Source organism: Oncorhynchus keta, chromosome 17, assembly GCF_023373465.1.
Source record: "Oncorhynchus keta strain PuntledgeMale-10-30-2019 chromosome 17, Oket_V2, whole genome shotgun sequence".
Classification (NCBI taxonomy): Eukaryota; Metazoa; Chordata; class Actinopteri; order Salmoniformes; family Salmonidae; genus Oncorhynchus; species Oncorhynchus keta.
This window is the reverse complement of record NC_068437.1, coordinates 49,353,123-49,360,206: the sequence shown is the minus strand read 5'-3', so window position 1 is coordinate 49,360,206 and position 7,084 is coordinate 49,353,123.

Sequence of the window (7,084 nt, the reverse complement as noted above, 5' to 3'; positions counted from 1 at the left end):
CATGTCCTGCAGTCAGACTGTTGTCTTATTCTCACATCTTGATCTCATTCCACACTCACAGAGTCATGTTAACCCTGTGAGAGCCAACATTCTACTAACATTCTGTGTCAGAGCAAGAGGTAGTTTTGTAAGTGTTGCAAAACCCAGACATTGTCTGTAAAGAGTTGTCAAACGGAGACGTAGGGCCACATTCATACATTGATAGACAAGTTGGTGAGGTTGTTTCTCTTTGAAATTCTGCAAATATAGACATCCAAATACTTCAAGGGTAACTTTGATGCCCTCTCTACACATCAAAATAACAACTTTAAAAACATGTTTTATGCGTGATTTATGGGGTCAGAATACTGTCATTGATAAGGGGTTGGGTTAAATGCAGAAGACACATTTCAATTAAATGTATTCAGTTGTGCAACTGACTAGGTATCCCCCTTTACCTTTCCATTCATTTTATGATAAAGAAGTAAGATAGAAGGTTACCTCTCCAAATGAAGCCAGAAAGGACAACCAAATATAACAAAAAATAAGTAGAATGTTCTCCATACAAAATAAAATCCTCAAAATAGTTTATCCTTTAAAAATATATGTTTTTAATTAATAGCAAGATACTAAACTTTGGATTGGTCAAATTGATCAATTTGGTTATTTCAGACAAAATATTATTTCATTTCAAATGTACAGTGCATTTGGAAAGTATTCAGAGGCCTTGACTTTTTCCACCTCGTTACGTTACACCCTTATGCTAAAATGGATTCAATCGTTTCCCCTCTCATCAATCTACACACAATACCCCACAATGACAAAGCAAAAATAGGTTCTTAGAAGTTGTTGCAAATGTATAAAAATAGAAAAATGAAATATCACATTCACATAAGTATTCAGACCCTTTACTCAGTACTTTGCTGAAGCACCTTAGGCAGTGATTACAGCCTCACGTCTTCTTGGGTGTGGAGCTACAAGCTTGGCACACCTGTGTTTGGGGAGTTTCCCCATTCTTCTCTGCAGATCCTCTCAAGCTCTGTCAGGTTGGATGGGGGAGCGTTGCTGCACAGCTATTTTCAGGTCTCTCCAGACATGCTTGATCAGGGTTCAAGTCCAGGCTCTGGCTGGGCCACTCAAGGACATTCAAAGACTTGTTCCGAAGGCAATCCTGCATTGTCTTGGCTGTGTGCTTAGTGTTGTTGTCCTGTTGGAAGGTGAATCTTTGCCCCAGTCTGAGGTCCAGAGCACTCTGGAGCAGGTTTCCATCAAGGATCTCTCTGTACTTTGCTCCATTCACCTTCCCTCAATCCTGACTTGTCTCCCAGTCCCTGCCACTGAAAAAAATCCTACAGCATCATGCTGCCACCACCATGCTTCACCGTAGGGATGGTGCCAGGTTTCCTCCATACGTGATGCTTGGCATTCAAGCCAAATAGTTCAATCTTGGTTTCATCAGACCAGAGAATCTTGAGTCCTTTGGGTGCCTTTGGCAAACTCCAAGTGGCCTGCCATGTGCCTTTTATTGAGGAGTGGCCTCTGTCTGCCTGATTGGTGAAGTGCTGCAGAAATGGTTTTCCTTCTGGAAGGTTCTCCCATCTCCACAGAGGAAATTTGGAGCTCTGTCAGAGTGACCATCGGGTTCTTGGTCACCTCCCTGACCAAGGCCATTCTCCCCAGATTGCTCAGTTTGGCCGGGTGGCTAGCTCTAGAAAGAGTGTTGGTAGTTCCAAAATTCTTCAATTTAAGAATGATGGAGGCCACTGTGTTCTTGGGGACCTTCAATGCTGCAGAATTATTTTGGTACAATTCCCCAGATCTGTGCTTCGACACAATCTTGTCTTAGAGCGCTATTCCTTCAACCTCATGGCTTGGTTTTTGCTCTGAGATGCACTCTCAACTGTGGGACCTTATATATAGACAGGTGTGTGCCTTTCCAAATCATGTCCAATCAATTGAATTTACCACAGGTGGAATCCAATCAAGTTGTAAAAACATCTCAAGGATGATCAAAGGAAACAGGATGCACCTGAGCTCAATTTCGAGTCTCAAAGCAAAGGGTCTAGTGTCCGGAAGGGCGCTCTCCTTGGCAACAGATGTGTGGGAGCAGCAATCCACTTTGTGTCATAGCCTGGAGGAATTTATTGCAGAGGTGAGGAAGGTTTTCGATTCTCTGGTGCCCGGGAGGGAGGCTGCTCAAACTACTGCAGATACGTCAGAACTCCCATAGTGTGGCAGACTACAAGGCAGATAAATTCCCATCATCGTACACCTTTTTGTGATTCTGCTGTGGGGAGACCAGTCTGTCTCTCCGAGTGTTCATTAATTCTGGGGCTGATAAAGGTTTTATGGATGCTACCATGGTTTCTGAATTAGGTATTCCCATTAACCTCTCTCTGTCCCCATGGATGCAAGGGCACTGGACGGCCGCTCAATTGGAAGAGTCACCCATAGCACAGTGCCCGTTCAGATACAGGTTTCACGAAACCACATTGAGACCATACAGTTCCTCCTCATCGATTCACCCCATGTTCCTGTTCTGGGATTTTCTTGGCTCCAAAAATACAACCCTGTTATTGACTGGACCACGAGCTCCATGCTGGGTTGGAACCCGTTTTTTCATTCCCACTGTCTTAAAGCGACACGGCCGTCCCCGAGACGTCCTCTTCAAGGGGTAAGCAAAGCCTCGGACGTCTCTGCTGTTCCCACTAAGTACCATGACCTCCTGGAGGTCTTCAGTAAGGCATGGCCTACTTCTCTTCCCCCGCAACGTCCTTATGATTGTGACATTGATCTCCTCCCCGGCACTATACCACCTCATGGTCGGCTATATTCTCTATCCGACCCGGAGACCAAGGCCATGGAGGAATACATTGAAGATTATCTGGCTACTGAAGGTATCTGTCTGTCTACATCTCCTGCCGGCGCAGGGTTTTTCTTCGTGGAGACAAGACACTTCTCAAGACAAACTCCAGGTATCGTCAACAAGCGGATCGCCGGCAGACTCCAACTCCCCGCTACTGCATTAGGCAGAGGGTATGGCTTTCCACATGGGACCTGTCCCTTCAGGTGGAGTCCCACAAACCGTTCTCCCCCATTTTCATTGGTCCTTTTCCCGTCTCTAGAGTCCTTAGTTCCACTGCTGTCCGTCTCTTGTTACCCCGTACCCTCCGTATCACCCTACTTTCCATGTGTCTAGGATTAAGCCCGTGTCTCACAGCCCTTTGTCTTCTGTCTCCAGGCCCAGCCCTACTCCCTGGTTTCACCTGTCCTTGTGCTTGTCTCCACCCCCTCCAGGTGTCGCTTATTATCCCTGGTGTATTTATCTCTGTGTTTTCTGTCTCTCTGTGCCAGTTTGTCAAGTCAACCAGCGTTTTTGTGTCTCAGCTCTTGCTTTTCCCAGTCTCTTTTTTTCTCGCCCTCCTGGTTTTGACCCTTGCCTGTCCTGACTCTGAGCCCACCTGCCTGACCATTCTGCCCGCCCATGACCTCGAGCCTGCCTATCGCCTGGTACTGTTTGGACACTGACCTGGTTTATGAACTCTCACCTGTCCCCAACCTGCCTTTTGCCTACTCCTTTTGTTATAATAAATATTGGAGCTGAACCATCTGCCTCCTGTGTCAGCATTTGGGTCTTGCCTTGTGCCCTTATATTAGCTGGACAATTATAGCCCTTTCTTGTTGACTATTTGTCATGATCTTTTATTGTGGGACTAGCATTAACGACTTAAAGGCCTATTTTGTTTTGGACTGAACACCCGTTTATGTACCCACTCACTTCTCGCTCTGGGAAGGAATACAGATTTTTCTAAATGATAAACTGGGTAGTTCGAGCCCTGAATGCTGATTGGCTGAAAGACCTGTTATATCAGACCGTATAGCATGGGTATGACAAAACATTTATTTTTACTGCTTTAATTACATTATTAACCTGTTTATAATAGCAATAAGGCACCTCGGGGGTTTGTGGTATATGGCCAATATTCTACAGCTAAGGGCTGTATCCAGGCACTCTGCGTTGCATCGTGCATAAGAGCAGCCCTTAGTCGTGGTATATATTCCATACCCCCTCGGGCATTATTGCTTATTAATCATCCTATGTTGATGACTGGGTTCTTTAGTCTGTTGCCTCAGTTAAGTTTACGTTTTAGTAATTTAGCACACGCTCTTATACAGAGGGACTTACAGGAACACCTAGGGTTAAGTGCCTTGCACACTGACAGCACACAGGCTACACTCTAGGCAGTCTGTTCTCCTGATGTACAGCGGTTCTCTTTCTCTCCTAGTCTTTTCATATCGGCGGTGTGTATACCTGCCTTTAAGTAAAAACAATGCCATCTAGTGTGGAAATTTTGATTGCCTCACTATGTTTCGTTCTTACTTCCCTCATGTCCTGAGGACTACTGATATACAAGAGAAATCCCTTTGTTACACCACTATGAAGTTCTCTCTATGTGGTAAGTTTATGAAACAGAAACATGTGACTGTAAAACGTGATATTATGAAACTGAAGACAGGGTCCATATTCCACACCGGAAACAGCAGAGACCCTTAGAATGTCAAGTTTTATATTAGTTTGAAGTCTTTAGGCAGTTTGTGATATTATTTACGTCAGTCGAGTGAAGAATGTTATTCTAACACATTCCCTCATCTAATGTAATTGGTCAATGCAGTCTAAAGATATAGCGCTTATGAGTCATGAGCCATTGGCTGTATGTGTCTTAAAGTGGACCTAAATTCATTTTATTTATTTATTTAACCTTTATTTAGCCAGGCAAGTCAGTTAAGTTCTTATTTACAATGACAACCTGGCATTGTGGCACCTTATCTTTCACTGCAGTCGTTTCCATGCAATGTGTAGTACTTTTACAAAGTGTAATTATACAGAATGTGCTGGTTGGACGAGTGCGAGCGTCACAAATCGCATGACGTCAAACATAATTTGAAATCAGTCTGATGAGAATGTTGCGGCACATCAATTTGGTCACTGATATTTTTTAAATGTCAGCAATGAATCATTTTAACACCTTTAGCCCTGTCTCAGTATGAACTGGTATCACCTGGAGGAAAGATACACTGTGAAAGGGGGGTGAATACCTTTAGCCCTGTCTCAGTATGAGCTGGTACCACCTGGAGGAAAGATACACTGTGAAAGGGGGGTGAATACCTTTAGCCCTGTCTCAGTATGAGCTGGTATCACCTGGGGGAAAGATACACTGTGAAAGGGGGGTGAACCCTTCAGTCTCAGTATGAGCTGGTATCACCTGGGGGAAAGATACACTGTGAAAGGGGAGTGAAGACCTTTAGCCCTGTCTCAGTATGAGCTGGTATCACCTGGAGGAAAGATACACTGTGAAAGGGGGGTGAACACCTTTAGCCCTGTCTCAGTATGAACTGGTATCACCTGGTGGTCCTTCTGTGGCTCAGTTGGTAGAGCATGGCGCTTCTAACGCCAGGGTAGTGGGTTCGATTCCCGGGACCACCCATACGTAGAATGTATGCACACATGACTGTAAGTCGCTTTGGATAAAAGCGTCAGCTAAATGGCATATATTATTATATTATTATATTATTATATTATTACCTGGAGGAAAGATACACTGTGAAAGGGGGGTGAACACCTTTAGCCCTGTCTCAGTATGAGCTGGTATCACCTGGAGGAAAGATACACTGTGAAAGGGGGGTGAACACCTTTAGCCCTGTCTCAGTATGAGCTGGTATCACCTGGGGGAAAGATACACTGTGAAAGGGGGGTGAACACCTTTAGCCCTGTCTCAGTATGAGCTGGTATCACCTGGAGGAAAGATACACTGTGAAAGGGGGGTGAACCCTTCAGTCTCAGTATGAGCTGGTATCACCTGGAGGAAAGATACACTGTGAAAGGGGGGTGAACACCTTTAGCCCTGTCTCAGTATGAGCTGGTATCACCTGGAGGAAAGATACACTGTGAAAGGGGGGTGAACACCTTTAGCCCTGTCTCAGTATGAGCTGGTATCACCTGGGGGAAAGATCCACTGTGAAAGGGGGGTGAACACCTTTAGCCCTGTCTCAGTATGAGCTGGTATCACCTGGAGGAAAGATACACTGTGAAAGGGGGGTGAACCCTTCAGTCTCAGTATGAGATGGTATCACCTGGGGGAAAGATACACTGTGAAAGGGGGGTGAACACCTTTAGCCCTGTCTCAGTATGAGCTGGTATCACCTGGGGGAAAGATACACTGTGAAAGGGGGGTGAACACCTTTAGCCCTGTCTCAGTATGAGCTGGTATCACCTGGAGGAAAGATCCACTGTGAAAGGGGGTGAACCCTTCAGTCTCAGTATGAGATGGTATCACCTGGGGAAAGAAACTGTGAAAGGGGGTACACCTTTAGTGTCTCAATGAGATGGTATCACCTGGGGGAAAGATACACTGTGAAAGGGGGGTGAACACCTTTAGCCCTGTCTCAGTATGAGCTGGTATCACCTGGAGGAAAGATACACTGTGAAAGGGGGGTGAACACCTTTAGCCCTGTCTCAGTATGAGCTGGTATCACCTGGAGGAAAGATACACTGTGAAAGGGGGGTGAACCCTTCAGTCTCAGTATGAGCTGGTATCACCTGGAGGAAAGATACACTGTGAAAGGGGGGTGAACCCTTCAGTCTCAGTATGAACTGGTATCACCTGGAGGAAAGATACACTGTGAAAGGGGGGTGAACACCTTTAGCCCTGTCTCAGTATGAGCTGGTATCACCTGGAGGAAAGATACACTGTGAAAGAGGGGTGAACCCTTCAGTCTCAGTATGAGCTGGTATCACCTGGGGGAAAGATACACTGTGAAAGGGGGGTGAACACCTTTAGCCCTGTCTCAGTATGAGCTGGTATCACCTGGAGGAAAGATACACTGTGAAAGAGGGGTGAACACCTTTAGCCCTGTCTCAGTATGAGCTGGTATCACCTGGGGGAAAGATACACTGTGAAAGGGGGGTGAACACCTTTAGCCCTGTCTCAGTATGAGCTGGTATCACCTGGGGGAAAGATACACTGTGAAAGAGGGGTGAACCCTTCAGACCTTCAATAGTATTTGTTTTCTTTCAAACCCTTCAGTTGCGATTCATTTAGCTTGC